Below are 20,897 nucleotides of genomic sequence, written 5' to 3'. Positions count from 1 at the left end.
CCCAGCACAATTTTTAAAAGAGACTGTCCTTTCCTCATTGAATGGTCTTGGCACCCTTGTAAAAAATCATTTGACCACACATGTGAGGGTTCATTTCTGGCCTTTCTTTTTGATTCCAATGGTCCATATTTCTGCCTTTATGCTTGTACCACGCTATTTTTCTTACTGTAGCTTGTAGTGAGTTTTAAAATCAGGAAGTGTGAGACCTCCAATTTGGTTCTTCTTTTCAAGACTATTTTGGCTATTCAAAGTCCCTTGAAATATTATGTGAACTTTAGGATGGATTTTTCTAAAATGTCATTGGATCAAATATACTTGTCTGATAGGAGATCTACTGCATGAACCAAAGTCTTCCCTCTCTTTCCCACTATGTGACTTGAGCATTTTCTTTTGTTCTACACCTTTTTTGCCCAACCAGAGTAAAGACGTTTTTATTTGCCTACAGTGTATTTTGTGTGCCTTGCCCTGTCTAAATTAGAGTGGTGGACACCAGAGATAATGTTGACATCACTTTCCTCGGGCAGCTACTTCTCAGCTGGGTTGATATCACTCTTTGGAAGTTTTTGTCTCTCTGTGCAGAGAGACCACAGGTCTCAAGCACCTCACAGATCTGTGTGCTGCTAAATGGGTCACGAGAAAGCCCCACTCATGGCTGATGTAAACATGATCATATGGCCAATAATGCTTGTATGCAGCTGGCTGAAATGCAGCTGGAAAACATAAAGATTCAGCTTTTCTCTGCCAACTGGATTTTAATGACCAAACCACAGAGGTTTGGACTATTTAAATAAAATAGGACAAATGGAAGAAAAATCCAATATCCTTACCAAAAAAAAAAAACAAAAAAAAAAAACACAAAAACCCATGTGATTTGTAATCTGCAGGACTGTAAAATCAATATTATATTTGAGAGGGAAAAAGTGGAAACATTTCTTGGATATGCACAGTGGACACTGTTTGGAGTTTCAGTATTTGACCCAATAAACTGTATTATTAAAAATTTGCAGGCAGAAATCTCTTCCTTTTTCCTTTTGGAGGTTTGGTTTGGTTTTATTTTTTTAGCTGTCTTCCAAAAGGAATTCCAAAGTTTTTTTGACAATTTTATCATTTCTGACTTAAGCCTGTTGCAAATCTCTTTGAAACAACTAGGCCCAAGGGTGGTTCGGGCAGCTGCCTGAATTCCACGCAAATGTAAAAAGTCTCTTCCATTTTAAGTGCTACACTTTGCCATAATAGAATCCAGATGCTTAAACCATTCAAAGATTACCTTTTACAGTGTGAACAGAAGCATGAATGTAAGTGTTATGTTAAAATGTAGTTAGATTCCAATTGTTACTAAGCTTTTTGAATATAACTTCTGAAGGAGAGTTGAGGCAGAGAAGCCTAGAGAAAAGGGAACCAAAAAATTATATATATATATATATATATATATATATATATATATATATATATATACACACACATATATATATATACACACACACACATATATATACATATGCATGCCTGGGAAAGTCTCATCACGCAATCACTGGAGAGCATCATAATTAGATTAAGCTGCTGCAGAGTATACATAATTAACAGCGAAAGAGACCAGGAGACTCCTTTTGAGACTGGAGTAATAACTCAGCAAGAAGGAGCTAGGCTTCTCCTCTCATGTAATCCAAGGAGAATTCCCAATATGAAGTGAAACTGAGCCCCCACAACTCAATACTCTGTCAGCTACTGTAACTTATTTTTACTTCTCACTGGAGTGATGAGGAAAGGAGGTTTCCTATTGTTTCATACATGTCGTATGTGTAGTGCAGGTGAGCGCTCAAAGTCTTGCGTCATACCGTTTAATTTATTGTTGATATGCTGACACATCTGATTTCCTATCTATGTTCACTGATGTCTCTACACGCACACCAATGTGCACCAACACTCAACTATCATATCAAAATAAGTGAGCCTCTTTTTCAGCCATCAGAATGCCTGATGATTAAAACACAAGCTAATCCATGGGATAGCCACTGTTTGTGTGGCACAAATTGCTCAATTATTTTTGCCTTTAGGACAATGTTGAGGGCACTGCTTGCAAATTCTTAGTGATCAACCTATGAATGGTGGAGCTCCTTGAAAAAAAAAAAAATTCCTTGGTTGGAATAATTTTGATCATTTTATATTTTCAGGCATCATCAAAGAACACTTATTATACACCCACACTGTGTGTGAAATTGTTTTGGATATCTCAGAATCGACAGCTCATATTAGAAATCCAGATGAAGACTCCTATGGAGGATCTGAACAGGTGACCTGGATTGAGAGGTTTCTGCTGAGATTCCAGTTGTGTCACCTGGGGATCTTGGCTTCTTCATTTGGAAAATAAGGAAGTTGGATAGGATTCCTAAATTTTCTTCTGCTTCTACTATTTTATGTTTCTAAAATCCTCAAGTCAGGACATAACCCTTTGCATAGGAAAAAAAGGTGTTTTTGTTGGTTTGTTTATAAATACGATGGCAAAGGTTCCCTGTCCCAGAATGTTTAAGCTCTTTGCACCTACCTGCTGGGTTACTTGAAGTTTGGTCAGTAGAGCAACCTTATGGAATAAGACAGGTATTATGTCTTCAGTAGATTTGATCAGAAATGCAATTGTGCTATCTTGGTCAAGTAGCACTAAGTCATTTTCTCCTATTAATATATTAACATGAAACTGGATTCTCAAAGGCTGGAAATGAAGAACCAGGGGTAGAGGTGTTCAAAGGACAGGGATATTGGGTAGGAAATGTCACAGAGTTGGCTTTAGACAGTGGGGTGGGAGGAGCCTGGGAAAGTAGGAGTCCGTTAAAATTTTTGTTGTTGTTGTTATTGAGACATACGTTGTGAATTTAATATTTTAAGTGTTTGGAAAAGTTATCATGGGCTTCCTTCATCAGTACAGAAATCCATTTGCTGAGGTAGTTATGGATGGAGAAGCCCAGAAAGGTGACAGTTAGAAGTTATTGGTTCCTTGAACTCTATAAAGCCATGACATTTCTTCTCTAAAACACAGATCTGAGAGGCTGTTCACTTTCTTAGAAGTATAGTGCCAACTTTGGGACTCAAGATTCTTCACCATCTGGCCCCAAACCAATTACCAAATCTCATCTCCAGCTTTCCCTCTCCCTGTGCTGCCTGGTGGTACCTGACAAAGTTGGTATTCAATGCTTTCTTATGTGATAGAACAAAAAGTTTTAATCTGTGGGAGTCCTCAACCTTCTTGCAAAGAGGAGACTTAATGTCACTTTCTTCCCTAATTTTGGAAGGTCATTTTGTTTCTGGATTTTGGGAATGTAGAACTGAGACATAGGGCAATATGCAAGTGCATCAGAATGATTGGATGAAAGGGAGATGGAGAGAAATGTCACCTGAATCAGGTTTTGGAACCAGAGCTAAAAAGGGTCAAAATTCATAGGGCTTAGAGTGAGATGGAATGGAGAAAATGGAAGTGAGAACAGGGGAAAATGGATAAAGGAGAGAGAACGCTCAGGTAGGAGAATCGGAGTTTCCTCAAGTTGCAGGGAGGTGGAGAAATGGACAGCCCAAGGGATTCTGACAGGAGATGCTGTGGGCAATGTACTCAGATCTTCTATAATGTCTTTAAAATCTGCAAGCCAGGACTAAACTTCCTGCTCCTAGCATGCTCTTTGGAATGTGACTCATCCCAGGACTGATCCACTGAGTCAGGGCTGCAATGGAGCCACACTTGCCATTGCTTATGCGTCTCCTTTGCGTGAAATATGCTTCTTTTTTTCTACCAGGCCATAGTTTGTTTTCCCCCCAAGGACAGGTGCAAATGTTACTTCCCTGGAGTAGTTCTCATTGCGGCACTCTACCTCGAGCCAAGGAATCAGTTCCCCCTAAGTACTCCAGAAGCACTTTTTAAAGTACTTCTGCTATAGTACTTATTACAGTCTGGCCCATTATATATGAGGATGTATTCGTCTTCTTCATACACCTTGACTTGATCAGATTTGTATCCCTAGCATCGGACATGTGCCTTGCATACTGTATATGACCAGGACATTGAATTGAATTAATCCAGATTTGATCTGGTCCCAACCAATACAAACATTCAAGTTAGTATAGTACACTGGTCATGATGCACTAACATTCACATACCAGGATTAAAATATTTCATTCAACTAGAATATAGAGCCTTAGTAGAATTCAACTCTACTTTTTTCTTCATTTTGTACACAAGAGGATAGAACGCTGATGTGACAATTTATAAGTCTGAAGTCATCTTTTTTATTGTCTCCATTTCATACATGTCTGAGTCTGTTATTTGGGAAGGTTATATAAAAGAAACAAAAAGAATATTTTAAAGTACTGTCCCATTTTATTTGGTTTCATTAGTAAGGAGATTTGTATGCCCACCCTTGTTCAAAGTTAAATGAGCCTACTCAAATCCTTTTGGGGCTTAAGTGGAATATAAATAAAGAAAGAAGAAACACACACTCAGTGCTTGCTAAAAAATAATATTTGTATAGTGCCAGGTTTGTGATAGTGAAATAAAGTGTTTCACCAGGTCATTATAGTTTTTGCTGTACAAACTGATTTGCCTAAATGATGTGCATTCTTCAGGACTGCTGCAGTTTGAATGCTATCCATGATTGCTTCAATTCTGCTCTTTATTTTGGATGATTGAAAACTTATCTTTGGGACCACAGCAGACACTGTCGGTGGCCTAGTCAACAGCTTGAATTCCATTTTCTCTTGTTGACAAAGCCCTCCCGCCCTCCATGTTTTCACCTGGGTCTCTACCTCTCTTCTGAGTGGCTCAGAAGGAGTGACTATCTCCAGGTCCAGGAGTAAATCTAAACTGGATATGCCAATAATAATTGGCCTCAGCATGGGTCAGAGGTATAATTCTGGACAAGGAAACATGGGATAGTCTTCTGGAGGGTACTTGGGAAAGATTTCCTTCACTCTTAAGTTAAAATAAAATGATAAAAGGGAGAAACTATCTGTACACATTGTAGTGCCTAGTTTTGAAGCTCGGAACAGCTAAAGAACAAAGTTGATATGCTGAGGAACAAAAATATGGAAAGAAACTGTATCCCTGATATTGTCTCTGTACACTAGGAACACTCCACCTCAGCATTAAATATGAGGTGAGATGAAGAATATAATTAATTGTCTAAGAGAGATGACATAGACTTTTGTTTTTTATTATTTACTTCCAAAGATATGATCTAACTGATCTAAAGAAAGAAGGACATAGAAGTAGAAAGATATAATTCTTATCTCAGCTTATAATTTAATTGTAAAGAATAAATACACACAGAAAATTACTTAAGAAAAAATTATAAAATCATAAATCAAGTAGAGGATCTTAACAGGTTTTGTCCACCTGAACACATTGTCATTCTGGTGAAGTCTATGGTTTCCTTGTCAGATAAATGCTTTTAAATAAATGAAGTAACTACATAGGCTCACAAAAGAAAACAATTACATTGGAAAAGTTCCCCAGGTTTAAGAAGTCTGGAAGTATGCATAATTTAAAATGACACTCAGCATTCTTTTTTATGAAATTAAACTCTCAGAATCAGCATGACTTATGTACTCAAGCCCAGTGTCAACTGGTTTAAAATCAAAAGCAAAAAGTTCAGTCAAACCAATTACCTACTGTTTCAAATGCTGCAATAAAATTAAATTAGAAATAAACTGAATTTAATAAAATTGTTAACCTATATACAGGCTACCAAAGTCAGCACCAAGTGATGAGAAATTGTTATATTTTCCCATTTCCTGGAAGTAAAGACATTCACAAACCAAAGAGTACTACCCTCCACTTTAACTGAAGAAGCTGTGTAGTAAAGTGTATTATTGGTCCCAAGTACATTCTGCCTCTCCTCAGCCATTCATGAGGCCCATCCTTATAGGTTTCTTCCCTGGTACTTTCTCTGTGGTAAGATTCTACTTCCTGCTCCAATGATATCAAGTTTGGCCATGTGACTTGATTTAGCCAATGGAATATGAGCAGAAATGAGATGCACCACTTCCCAGCTGAAGCTTTACAACAAATATTGTGGTTCCATCATTATTCTTTTCCCTCTGTCATGATAATGTGATGTACCAGAGAGGGGTCACTCTTTTATCTTGGATCCCATAGCAGTGGAGACACATGGAGCAAAAACTGGTCCACAGACGACAGGTTATGTGAGCAAGAAATACACTTTTGTAGCTGTAGGTCACTTAGAATTTGGGGTTGTTTATTACCAAAACATAACTTAGTGAAAAGTAATTAATGCAAGTTGATATTTATGGAGAATCTTTCTGATTTCTCCACAATTATCTTTCTTTCTGGTACCATGCAACATTTTTCATATTGCTCTTTTTTCATATTAGATTTATTGTTCCTCTAACAGCAGCACATAGTAGATGTTAAAACATTTATTATCATTTGTAAATTTTTTGTGAACTTTTCTTTCTTCTTCCTGGCAGGTTAGTAAGTTATACAGCTATTATCTTTATTAGACAAGATATGAGTTAGTGAGAAATTGGTTATATGGTTAGATAGATCACTCCCACTATAGTAACATTTTGTAGACTCAGCCTGAAGCCAAAATATCTAGATGAGGTCTTTTTAGTTGGAAGATGAACTAACCTGAATTGAGATAAGTTCATAAGCACAAAATCAAAAATCTGGAATATAATTTAAAATGTAGTCAATCATCTTGATTTTTTTTATTGTTAACATACCCAACCTCCGGACACTGAAGTTTAAAGTTATCATCATGGATAGTATTAGCCATCATGGTTGGAAGTTTATAGCTTCACTAGATCACAGCTAAGGCTCCCAGAGAAGCCATCCAGACAAAGATAACAATTCTCTAAAAATAAGGAGACATTTTTAAGTCAAAATTTCACTGCTGTCCTGGGAGGTGCTGGCCCTGATTTCAATTTAGCATGATCACATCTGTGCTTCTGACTTGACAGATAGTCCTTTTATGACTAAACATGAAAGGAATTTTAGTTTTGTGGAATACTGTCAAAGAACGAGAAGAGGGGCTCTGTTCTGGCAACATTCCCAGGTCTAAACTTTGTGGAGGTATCCAGGGAAGAGCTGTTATTAATTGACAGTGACAGTCAAATGATACAGGTCAACTCCTGGTGATCTAAGGCTGTTTATTCAAGTCCCAGGCAACTCAGGTTCTCCTCCTCCTTTTGCATGAAGCCTTCCCTTGTGTCATTGTGCTCTTTATTAACCCTTCCACCAGAAAAGCAGAAAGGGTATGCCCAACTTTGTTAAGCAGATCAAGCAAGAAGTTAGCATGGAGAATGATGAATCATTGTGACTTGTGAATTATAAATTAATTTCACATATGAAAGTGTGCTGATCATTAAGACTTGGCTGAAAATCACTCACATAGAGAGCCAATTGATCTCTTTCCACCTTGTCCAATTGATGGTCACTTATTCTTCCTTTAACACAAGATTCCAAGATCACCTTTCTGTGAGTTCTTTCTAAACCCTTAGTCAGTTGATGTATCCTTCCTCTAGACTATCTTAGGACCTTGTACATACCTTCATCACACTTTGACTACAGCACTGCTGTATTGTGCTGCCTTGTTCTCAAATATGGGATGTATCAATACTGAGACAAAATTAACATAAATCAGATATTTGATGCAACTATTAAGTTTTCCAAAAAACACATGGAAAAGAATCCAAATAGATTGTTTAAACCATTTTTGAATACAGAAGGGCATAGTTTAATTTAATTTTTCAACTTCTTACAAGTCAGTTGGTTATAGTGGTTTCAGATAGATGTGGCTGAAATAGGCAAGTTGACTCTTGCTAAAATTCATAACATTGGTACCCTGATTAGCTCAAAAACCTAAAAATTAAAGACTCAATGTAGTTTATGTGACTCCAATACAAATATGAATAAATCCAAATGGATACTATATTTGTCCATGAAAAAAGAAAGAATGATTCTTCTGTAAAAGTGACATATTTGCTTTCCCTTACTGAAGTTCCAGTATGTTGATTTGTTCAGCAAGTTTTCATTGAACCTCTCCTCTGTGTCTGGCATATTATGGGGTTTACATTCTATTGAGGGAAAACAAACTAATACATAATCACAAAATCAAGATCAGATGGTGATAAGTGATAAGCTCTCTGAAGACAATAGAAATAGCGAGATGAGATAAAGAATGGCTAGGAAGCTGTGGCCGCTTTAGAGAGATTGATTAAGGTGGGAATAGTCTGAGAAAATCACATTTCATTTGGTCCTAGAATGATACAAAGGAGCTAGCTAAGGAGATACTCAATCAGAGGCTAGAGTGCAAAAGTCAAAATGTGAGAAACTGTGTGCTAGGAAATGGAAAACAGGTAGATATGGGAGTTAAGGTGCTTTGGGCTGCAAGTAACAATACTCCACTCAAATAGACTTAAGCACTAAGAAGTATTTATTATCCAACTTAGAGTTGAATTATATAATAACAAATTATACATTAACAAAGGTAGAGAAAGGGTAAAAATAATTTTAATATGTTTTATTTAACCACTATCTCCCAAATATTATTATATCTACATGTAGTCAATGAAAAAAAATATTTGAAATCTTACCATTTGTGACAACATGGATGGAATGTGAGGGCATTATGCTAAGTGAAATAAACTAGACAGAGACAGACAAATACTGCATGGTATCACTTGTATGTGGAATCTTTCAAAAAAAAAGTCAAACTCTTAGAAACAGTAGAAAAGTGGTTGTCAGGGCCTTGAGAGTGGGAGAAATTAGGAGATGTTAGTAAAGGGCACAAACTTTCAGCTATCAGATGAATAAGGCCTGAGGAGCTAATGTAAAACATAATCCATAGTTGATACACTGCATTATATCACTGAAATTTTCTAGAAGAGTAGAGCTTAAATGTTCTCACCCAAATAATTAATAGTTATAATAATAATGATGATGATGATGATGATAAATCTGTGAGATGATAGATAGATGGATGGGTTAATTAACTAGATGCTGGATGGTGGGATGTGTACATTTATCAAACATATACATCTATCAAATCACCTTTAACAATGCATATGTATATCAAATCACCATGATGTATGCTTTAAATCTCTTACAATTCTATTTGTCAATTATACCTTCAAAAAGCTGAAAAATAAACAATGCAGAAAAAAATGCTCAACTAAATATTTTGTATACCTTTTCTTTTTTTGACATTAAGTCTTCAAAATCTAATGTGTACTGGCTACATTTCAATATGCTCCACAGTTGCATGTAGCTCTTGGCTCCTGTCCTGACAGCACAAGTGTAGATTATGAATACAGAGAGACAAGAGAGGAAGCAGGGTATAGATTATTCTGGCAACAGTCCTGGGAAGAAACTGTGGTATCTTGGACTCAGGTGGCATCAACGAATGTGAAGTGAAGTCAGTGACTTTGGTACATATGCTTTTTGGACATAAAAGCGATTACTTGCTATGATTTCTGCCCTTTACTAGCTGTGTGATTTTGGAAAAATACCTTAACCTCTTAAAGAACTGGTTGCTCTTCTGTCAGAGAAGCATAGTACAGTGGTCTTCCCCTGCAATTGAGAGAATGGGATGAGGTAATTCATGGAAAGCACTTATCAGAATTCCTGGAACAAACCCAGTCCTTTAAAACCTATAAAGCAGTGTAAATGAAGACCTCAGTGGAGACTGAGAATGTTCCTGAATGTGGTCATCAAAGAAAGTCACTTTTAAGCAGAGACTCGCAGGATGAGTAGACTTGAGACAGGCAGACATGACAGAAGCAAGTGCCCCAGAAGGAGGTACCAAGGTAGTAAATTTCAACGTATGTGTGAAAATGGCAAGTAGTTAGATTTGGGCCAAATGAAGACTGACGTAGGAGAGCAATGACAAATATGGATGAAAAGCGATATGGTGTGAAATAGTTGGAGTCTCAGCTAAAGAGTTAAAATTTATTGTAAAAGTAGTGAGGAGTTTCATTCTATTTTAATCAGAGGAGTGACATCCAAGTGGTATTTTGGGGAAGATCACCCAGTTCGGTAGTGCTCAGAAGAGATTAAAGAAAGGAACCATTAGACTCAGGAGAGCTAATCAAGGGGCTCCTTGTGATTGTCCAGACATGAGACAGTAAAGGAATACGATAGATAGTTGAATGCAAAAAATATCCCAGAGAAGGGAAGATATAGCTCAGTGGTTGAATGGGTGCTTAGCATGCATGAGGTCATGGGTTTGACCCCCAGTACCTTTGTTAGATAATAAAACATAAAAATAAATAAACCTGATTACCTACCCCCTCCAAAACCAAAAAATAGTCTAGAGAAACCTTTTATTACTACATTGTTCTTTTCTCCTTTGTGCGAGCTTCTTTGTAGAGGTGTGGTTCTGCCTATACAACACTGAGATCTTCATTGTCTTCAAACGTTAAAGGCTACACAAACTAACAAACAAGTCAAAGCAAGTATGACATGTATGGTGGACAAGAAAGATTTTACAGGAAGGGTTTTCCCGCACTGTTGGGAAATCACTTATCCATATAAGTTAATCTTGCAGGTCACTGAGTTTCCCCTTTGCACACTTAACATTTTAAAAACTTTATTTTGGCCATCTGCATGTCTAGTTTAATATGTTATATGTAGCAATTGGCTACTTAGTGAGCTGCATGGAAGACTCGTGCGTGTGTGTGTGCGTGTGCATGTGTATGTGTGTGTGCAGTGACTTATTTTAATGGAAAGAGCAAGGTGGGCTTGGGTTAGAAATATGCATGCTGTTTTCTTGCTGTGTGACCTGGGACAAGTTGCTTCACATCTCTGGGTGTCAGAATGGGGAGACTGAAGTAAAAAAAATCTTAGCGTCCTCTTCCTCCTATGACATTCTACTAATCTGTCAAAACAGAGGAGAAAGAGAAGTTGCAAGAGGATTAACATTTCATTTTGGTATCCCTCCATACGTTACTGGTTTTGAGAAAACTGGCCAAAACAGAAGGGACAAAGCATACATGCTTATCTCCCTAAATGAAGGAGAGATTAACTGTTTTAGGAAGGTATGATTTACTTCTCAGAAACATAAAAATTGACACAGAAAGACTGCATTTGCCAAAACAGAATGTTTTTAAAATCAGAGATTCTCACCAAGCGCAATCCCTCTAAGATTCAAGTTCGCTTCCCGCTCTCCCTGTTGTCATAAATAATGTGAATAATAATCTTCCCTTAATAACACCTTTCTTCTGGAGCTACTGTGTGTTACTGTTGGAAAAGCAACTATTCCTGTTTCTAAGAAATAAGGCTTTACTAAGAAAGCGCTTTGGACTTCTTGGACATCCAACCAACCTTGGCTGGGCGTCTATTTCACAAGTATGTTGCTAAATTGAGTGTGAAAGACTCCAAAGCTGCTTTAAAAGCTGAGGAGAAAGTGCATGGTAAAGCGCATGCCCGCATTCCCCGAGCTCCCCACGCCGGCTGGAGATGCGCAGCAAACTGGAAATGTGAAGATGCACACAGTCCCCAACTAATCAAGCTACTCTAACAGGTAGTTTGAAAGTAAGGTCAGCTTTAACATGTCTCCCGAGATAGGCTCTCACAGGGACAGGAAAAACATCCACCAGATAAATCAAACCACCAGAACCTGGAAGAGGTCAGAAAGCATGAGGCAGTCCCCTCATAAAAGGACACAGGGCACTGGGAGCCCACCAGCCTGCTCTCCAACTTATGAGATCAGAGGGCTGATGGCTGCAAACCTGTACCAAATGGACCCTTTGCTGGTTTACATCTGTATCAGAGAATTAGGCATCACACTTCACACGTGTGCATGCACACGCTCTATTCACGGTCCAAGATAAGCTGTTACCAGAGAAACATGTCCTTTTCCTGGAGTATTTTGTTCCCCACGGAGAAAGAGGGGACAAAAAGTGAATTTTAGTTTTTGAGTCTTCATTGTTAAAACGTTTTCTTCTCTTTTGTCAGAAATCCTCATTTTGTATTTGGATCATCTTTTGCTTCTTTTCTACGTGCATGGCAGAAAAAAACAAGGTGAGGGAAATCTCATGCCCGGTAGAAGCCCGGCCAGACCTGGTAATGGTGAGTTTTTTCTCTAGGAGAGCCCCCTCCTCTGACCATCACGGAGCATGCTCTTGAAAACAAGCTCATTATGTGAAGAGATGTTCCTTTATGTGAAGATAAGGGATCCGTGGGGTCTGGTTTTACAAGTGATATGAATTCATGCAGAATGTGTCCTCTTGTATTTCCCTTTCAAACTGCAATAAATGTTTTGAAGGCAAGTCTCGAAGCGCAATGAATCTGAAGAGAAAAATGGCAAATTCTAAGAAGAGATGGTCTAATCAGTAAACTCTGCCCTAATAAGCAGCAAGGATAACTAAAACGCATCCCCAAGAAAGTCTCCTCATGCAAGTTTTCCAGCGTTATTTGGAGAGTTCAACGAACCCTGGAAAGGCTTTAGACAAGCTTTCAAGATTCTAAACTGGAACCTGGTATGGTTTGCTGATCCCCTGGTGCTATGTAAGCTCTTGCTGGCTACATTCCATAATCAGCAATGCTTTTGGGGAATTTCTTGCATGGGAGAAGACAGGTTGACAATCCTGATCGAATTTTCCAAAGTTACTGTTTTTGTTTGTTTTGTTTTGTTTTTTGATGCCGTGAAAGTTCTAATTGAGACTTATAAGACCCCGGGCAAACAGGGGTGGCCGAATCTCAGAGAGAGGAAATTTTGATGCAGCTGTTCTGTGCAGATACCCACAGACTTACACATTATATAACCGGAAGTCATGCCCAAGTCCCAGTCTTGGGGACTTTTCATAACCAGCCCTTTTATGTGTTATGCATAAAGTTTGAAATAAAGCCGTCTTTGACCACCATTGCTGCAGAAAGGATGGTTTTGATTCCAGGTGTGTCAGGTAATAGAAAATTTTGGACTCGCATTTTTTCTTTACAATCAGTTTATATCCAGTCAGTGACATTTTCATTACTTTCGTGTGTCTGTTTGCAGATTTTTTTTTCCCTTCGTAAGTACACGGATGTTATTTGCTATGCACTCCATGTTTATTTTAAGAAACTGGATCATTAAATCCACATCCCATGTTTCAGCAAATGACCTTCAAGTATCAAATGAGGTGAGGGCTGTTATTTTTAAGCAGAAAGGCAAGCTTTGTGAAGGACCATTACTGGGTGAATTTTGCAGTATCTGCTTCTGTTCTCTCCATTGTTCACAAGAAAACTGCTTGTCTGATCTCCAGAGCAGTGGTGGTTTTAGGCTCCAAAAGAGCTCAAGCCCCCCAAATAATGAGGCTGATGTAAGGCCGGGAATAAAAAGGGGATAAATCCCTGATGTAAGAAAACACAGTTCGCTTTGTCTGCCCTTTAAGAGTTTAAGACCCACGGTGATGCTCGTGGGGTTGCAGAGGGATTCGCTGCACTGCTGAGGTAAGCACACTGCTTTACAATGATCTTGTGACACCCACAGCATGATTAGTAAGTAGCCAGAAATGTACATGGTAGCTCAGCACATCTCTTTATTATATTAAAAGTGAGTTTAATTGCCAGGAGTTTGTTATGCTTTTTCGCTTTCTTAAGTATGATGTAAGGTTTCTCCAGCTGGAAAATCCCTTATTTGCTGACTTACATGGAGCTTATAACGTTGTCTGAGCTTCGGCTTTTGCTTCTTACCTTACTTTCGGGCCACTGAAGAACTGCCTCGATCAGTCAAATCCTCATCTTGAAGCTACAGGGAAGGCCTGGTGTGAACCCCACCAGCATCTCATTGCTGTGCTCAATAGGTGATCTCTTCCCGACCACCAGGGCCTGAAGTAAGGTGACCCAGATGACCAACTGCACCGCACAGAACACGGAAAATCGGGTTACTAATGCTCCTGTTCTCTGCTGCTCTCCTGCGCAGCTGAAATACATTCTAGCTGCTACTTGGCGAAAAAAGATTTAGTGAGATGGACTTCGCCTCCTTCTGACCGGTTATTTCATTCTCAGCCTGTTCACACACACAGGTGAAATTGGTAGAGGGCCCTTTAAAAAAAAATTAGAACTATCATAGCCAATCAAATACATGGATCAGACTTGTACTCTCCAATCTCCCCAATTCCAGGGACAGCCCTTCTCATCTGTAGAAATATGCTTTTCTTTGGGAATATAAATGGATTATTACTGTCTGCTGTGGGAAGCCACAGTCCCAGCTTTCAGCAGATGCTCAGAAGATGGGAAGTGACATTATTCCCAGACAAGAAACAAGCACATCCCTCTGGTTGTGAAGAAAGAGGTTCCTTCCTGAAGCATCCGCACGCTCCCATGACATTCATGCTTCAGGTGTTACCTCGGGAAATATGTGTTGAAATACAGCATTTAGGAAGCAACCATTGTGTTTGGATCCTATACCTGTGTGCATGCGTCTATAAAAGAATGTTCAAAAGAATTACAATATATTTCGTGCCACGGAGTCCCCATAAAGTGGAAGACATGTAAGTGTCAGTGCAATGAAAATATAAACAAAGCAAGCTGGCTTAACAGTGTAGTGGGCGAGAAAAAAAAGGAGCTGGGGAGAGTGAAGTGAACCACATTATATTTGCTGCTAAAAATTTTCATCCTTCTCATCCGTCCTCTCCTTACACCAGCTGTAAAGGGATGGGGTGACCCATAAAAATAAGCTTAGGTCAGGGACAGCTTAGCCAGAGATGCCGCATATGATTTTGTTGAGGGCAGGACATCGCAAGGGTGGGTCCTAGACCAGGGGGAGCACAGACCCCTAGTGCACTGCTCTCAGCACAACTCCTGACCCAGGGGACACCCAGCCGACACGCCCTCTGCTCAGGACTCTCAGTGATAATAAGTGTTCATCGGGGGCTTAATGTGAATTTTAAGGGGTCTGGAGGCTTTCATTTGGTCCTCTTTTCCCACTTTCTAATTTATTAATTCTCTAATGTGATCCACAGACCTCTGGAGCCCCTAACTCCCTTTCAGGGACCTGCAAGATTCAAACAATTTTCATGACCCTACTGAGAAACTGACTCTTTTTTTTTTCCTTACTCTTTTGACATTTACCCTGATGATACAAAAGCAATGGTGGATAAAAGGGGGGTACTTTATTGTGACTCAGAGTCATCAAAATATACGAGTAGGCACTGTAGTCTTTACAGCCATGCACTCACAGTAAAAAATATGACAGTTTTACTTATAGATGCCTTTGATGAAGTGGTAACAATTATTAACTTTATTAAATATCTACCTTTGAGTACATATCTTTTTTTTAAGTAAACTTTTTATTTTAGGTTTATATAAAAATGGCAAAAATAGTACAGAGAGTTCCCACACACATCATACTCTGCTATTATTATTATATGGTAATAATAATTATATGGTAATAATAATTATACATTAAATATTGTACTATATATTATTATATATAATGATAACATATCATATATAATTGTATATAGTAAGATATAAACCGTTATAATACAGTTTAACTATATACAATATAGTATTACATATACTATACATTATATGTAATATGCTAATTATTATTCTTTCCCCTGAACAATATACATGTATAGTATTTTCAGAAATATTAACCTGTAGCCCCATGGGAAACTATACACAGTGCTAAAGCATAATTTCTTCTGACAAGTCGCAAACTTTGCCCTCTACCCCTTTCAGTGAGGTGGTTTGATATATTTGTGATACAGTTAAACAGTTTTGTCATATTCTGGATTTCATCTTGGGATTTCCCCAATCGCCTAAATGATTTTTTAAAAAATTTTCATACATTAAAGTCCACTCTTGGTGCTGTAAATTTCCATGAGCTTTGACAAAAGCCTAGTGGCCATTTATCCAGCATTATAATAGGGCACAGAACAGTTCCAACACTCTCGGAAGGCTTCTGTGCGTCATGTGTTTAACCCCTTCTCTCCAGACCTCTGGCAATTACCTCTACAGTCTGCCTTCACCAGAATTCCAAATAAATAGAAAAGTGCAGTCCATAGGCTTTTCACAGTGGCTTCTTACACTGAGCACTATGCACTTAAGATTTATCCATGTCTTACCTGGCCTGATAGCACATTCCTTTTAGCACTGAATAGTATGCCGTTGTATGGATGTACCAGAATTTGTTTATTCAGTCACCTATCAAAGGACATGTCGATTGCTTCCAGTTTTTGGTGATTATAAATAAAGCTGTTATAAATATTTACATGCAGTTTTTTGTGTAGACATACGTTTTCAAGCTAGTTGGAATTGTGATTGCTGGATAGTGTGGTAAAACTATTTTCAGTTTTGTAATAAATTGTCACACTGCCTTCCAAAGTGGCTATAACATTTTTCATTCCCATCAATAATGAACAGTACATGTAGTTTCTGTCATTCCATGTCTTTGCCAACAACTGGCAATTAACCTCTCTAACAGTGGGTAGTTCTATCTCGTATTGTTTTAATTTGTTTCTTTAATAACTTCCTAGATATCGAACATTTTCAATAGACTTATTTGCCACATGTATATCTTCTTTAATCAGTTATCAGTTCAAATCTCTGGTCCTTTCTTTAATTGGGATGCTTGTTTTCTTACTGTTAGGTTTATGTCTTTTTAATACTTTGTAGTGAAATGGAAAGCATGTATAAAACACTGCTGCTATGTATTAAAATGCAGTGACTGCCTGAAGGCTAAGCACTTGTGGGATTGAGTTGCAAGCTGAACTAGCTGCTTTTTCTCAAAGAACATCAGTTTTACCTGGGGAAAAAATGACTAACAAAAATTTGCATAATGGAAGTCATGGTCTCAAAAATTAATAAACAGGACCTGTAACTTCAAGAAATCAACTGTTTTTTTTTGTTGTTGCTGTTGACAACATTTGAACTTTCAAATGAAAATTAGAATTTTGGAAAACTATGCCACAATGGCCTTAAAAACTTCTTTCTTGTGAAGTTTTTATAAACAAATGGAATTTTGATAGCATATAATATAATGCATCAACATTCTGAAGAGCTGCTTAATTCAATGAACCAGTATTTTCCAAGAGAACAATGTATAATTTAACAAAATTATGTGTGGTAAAAATCCATTCAAGGTGTAAATTAGGCTAATGGATTTTAATGTAATTAGTGTAGGAAAAATTCATTGATAGGGTTTCAGATTTTGAACTGCAACTCTTTAAAAAACAACCACTTTTCAAGTTCTGGCATACTGTCAAAAAAATAGTCACAATTATCTGTAAAGGCTATTAAAATACCCTATCATTTTCTAACTACAAGTCTTTGTGAGGCTGGATTTTCTACATATATTTCAATTAAAACAACCTGTGGCGACAGATTGACTGCCGAAGCAGATGTAAGAATTGAGCTGTGTTCTCATAAGCAAGACATTAAAGAGATTTGTGAAAAGTAAAACTATGTCATTTTAATTAATTTTTTGGAAGATATAGTTATCCTTATAAAATCAGTTCAGTTATGTTAATCAGCAGTGGATTTATTATTTTATTTTAAAATTAACAAATATTTTCGAAATCTTTAGCTTTAATTTCTTATAGGGTAAATATCAACAAATATAGTGTGCATAAACAGAAACCTGTTAGAGTTGTCAATAACTTTGAAGACTGTAAAGGGATCTTGGGATGCAGAAGTTTGGGAATCATTGTTCTAAACACTAGCATCATCTCACAAATATTGATATATTTGAACTTTCATTTACATTTAGCTCAACATATTTTCTAATTTTCTTCCTGACTTCTTTGTCCTATGGTTATTTAGAACTATGCAGTTTAACTTCCAAATATCTAAGGGTTTTCCAGATATCTTTCTGTTTTTAATTTCTAATTTAATACCATTGTGGTCAGAAAACATACTCTGGTTTCAATTCTTTTAAATTTATTGAGACACATTTTATAGCCCACCATATGGTCTATCTCGATGAATGTTCCGTATGCTCTTGCAAGGAGTTACATTCTCCAGTTCTGTGTGTAGTGTTCTACACATCTTGCTGAGTGACCCTTTTATTATTATTTAATGTCTTTCTCTATCTCTGGCACTATTCCTTGCTCTAGCGTCTACATTTTCTAAAATAACACAGCCACTTCAGTCAGGTCTTGATTTTTTTCTAACAGTCAGATAATCTCTTTCTTTTAATGGAGTCTTTAATCCATTTATATTTAAATAATTGTCAACATGATTGGTTGATTTACTTTCTGTTTATCTTTATCTGTTTGTTTTTTCCCTTTTTATTCTTTTTCCCTCTTCTTTGGGACTACCTGTATTTTCAGTATTCCCTTTTATGTCCTTTATGGCTTATTAACTAACCGATCTTAGTATGTTTGTTTAGTTTGTTTTTAGTGGTTATTGTAGGCTGTGATACCCCATGCAGAAGTCACTAGCCATATGTAGCTCAATTCCTTAGTTCATTCTTTAGTCACACTAGCCACATTTCAAGTACTCATTATCCCAGTGTGGCTAAGGGCTACCATATCGGACAGTAAAGAGTGTTCCATAGGAACACTTCCATCACTGTAAAATGTCCTATGAGATAGCTCTGCCCTAGGATTCACAACACACATCTTTAGCTTATCATAGTCTACATTCAAATGACAGTATGCCACTTGACTTTTAATGAAAGACTTTTCAAACAATACTCATCCATTTTTGCACTCCTTTGTGCCTTTGTTACACCTTTTACTTCTGCATATATTTTAATCCCCACAACAAATTACTGTTTTGGCTTTAATGTTAAATGTCATCCTTAAAAATTAATAAATAAGAAAAAAAAAGTATTCTATTTAATCTACACACTTACCATATCCAGTACTCTTCATTTCTTTGTATAAATTTGAGTTCTGTCTGTTATTGGTTTCCTACAGCCTGAAGACCATCTTTGAACATTTTCTGTAGTCTCCCGGCCCCAAATGATCTCAGCTTTTGTTTGTCCAAAAAACACAGGATCATTCTTATCTTTGTTACCCAGGACACAATGTGTTGTTTTCCTCTAGCTACTTTTAAGATATTTTTCTTGGTTATTTGTTTTCTGTCTGCCTTGGTGTAATTGCTTTGGTTTTATCCTATTAGGGGTACATTGATCTTCTTAGATCTATGGTTTACAGCCTTAATCAATGCGGAAAGTTTTTGCCATTCTTTCTTCATATATCTTTCCCTCCACTCCTCTGCTTCCGAAATTGTACAACAAATTACTGATATTATTCTATGGGTCGCTAATTTATTTTCAGTATTTTTTTTCTCTCTGTCCTTCAGTTTTAGATGTTTCTATTGCCCTGTCTATAAATCCACTAGTCTTCCACTTCTTCAATGTCTAATCTGCTGTTACTTTCATATGGTGAATTTTTTATTTCAAATAAAGTTTATTTAGCTCAAGAGATATTTTTATTTCCATTTTCTCTTTATTATATTTATGCTTTCCTTTAAACTTTTAATACATTTGTAATGCTGATTTTAAAGCTTTTGTTTGCTAATTTCATTTTCTCTATCGTATCTGTCTGCTTCTACTGGGTGATATTTCTCCTGTTTATGAGTCATATTTTCTTGTTTCTTCACACGCCCACTAATGTTTGATTAGATGCTAGCTATAGTGATTTTTGTGTTGTTCAGAGCCTGAATTTTGCTTTCTTCCTTTAAAGAGTGTTGAATTTTATTTCGGCAGGCAGTTACGTCACATGGGGGAGGTCAGTTTATCTTTTTGATGCTTATTTTCAAGCTTTGTTTGAGTGTGTCCCGTTGGAGTTACCCTAGAGCTAGTTTACCTTACTCTGAGGCACAACCTTTCTGGAGTTCCTACCGTATGCCTTCAGTGTTCATCAAGATGTCTCTATTCCAGTTAGTCAGAACACAAACGTTTCTCAATTCTGTGCCACTTTTAGAAATTGCTCAGCTCTCCAGCTTCTTTAGCAGTTGTTCTTTTCTAGGACTCGTGGAGTCTCACCTTGTGCATGGCATTCAAGGTTGTTATTCAAACAAACACTTAAGGGGCCCTATGCAGATTCCTGGAGCTCTATCTCCTCTTTGCTACTTCATAACTGATATTCTGCACCACAAATTCCAGTGGCTTCGGCCTCTTTGAATTTAATCTCTGTCTCTGCAGCTCAGCGAGACCACAATGATCTGCATGGGATCCCCCTTCCTGTGCCAGGATCTAGTAAATGCCTCCAAGCAAAAATTTGGAAAGGCTTCTATCCTTTGTTTCACTTCTCTTAGATAACATATTCTCGTGTTGACAGCTTTTCAATGTCTTAAAACTATTGGTTCATATATTTGGTCCAGTTTTCTAGTTGCTTAGATAGAGCAGGAGCTAAGTTGGTACCAATTACTCAGTCATCATGAGATCAGAAGTCAACTCTTACTTTTGACACTATATGAAATAAAGAACAATTGAATGTTTTGAGAAAAACTGCCATGAGAAATACTGTATCTGAGAAGGATCATTATTGAGAAAGACAGATGAATTATATGGTGGACAAAGTAAGTTAAGGAAAACCATCTGGGAGTGGTAAGTCAAACACAGGACGAATAGAGAGTAACCTGGGTTAATGGTGATAACAGTGAACATGTAGGTACACATGGGCAGCCTTGTCTCTAGACTTAATGCTCAGCAGGGATTGGGCTAGGGAGGTACGCACACCTGTTATAATGTTTCTGGGAGGACGCCTGAAGGAAGGGAGAGTATTAACAAGTGGTAAAATTTACTGAGCACCTACTGTGTTTGAAATGCTGATCATATTTCATCTTATTTATTCAAAATAACCCTGTGTATGTTATAGTTCTTAAATTGTATATGAAGAGACTGAGACTCAAAGAGATTAAGAAGGGGAACAAATCAAATCAGCTGGAAATGACAAAGCTTCAGATCTGGTTGTCTGTGGACGTGAAGATCTTTCCTCAGTCATGCCTCCTCTAT

The sequence above is a fragment of the Camelus bactrianus genome, chromosome 23, assembly GCF_048773025.1.
Source record: "Camelus bactrianus isolate YW-2024 breed Bactrian camel chromosome 23, ASM4877302v1, whole genome shotgun sequence".
NCBI classification, from domain to species: Eukaryota; Metazoa; Chordata; class Mammalia; order Artiodactyla; family Camelidae; genus Camelus; species Camelus bactrianus.
This window is presented reverse-complemented; position numbering follows the sequence as displayed.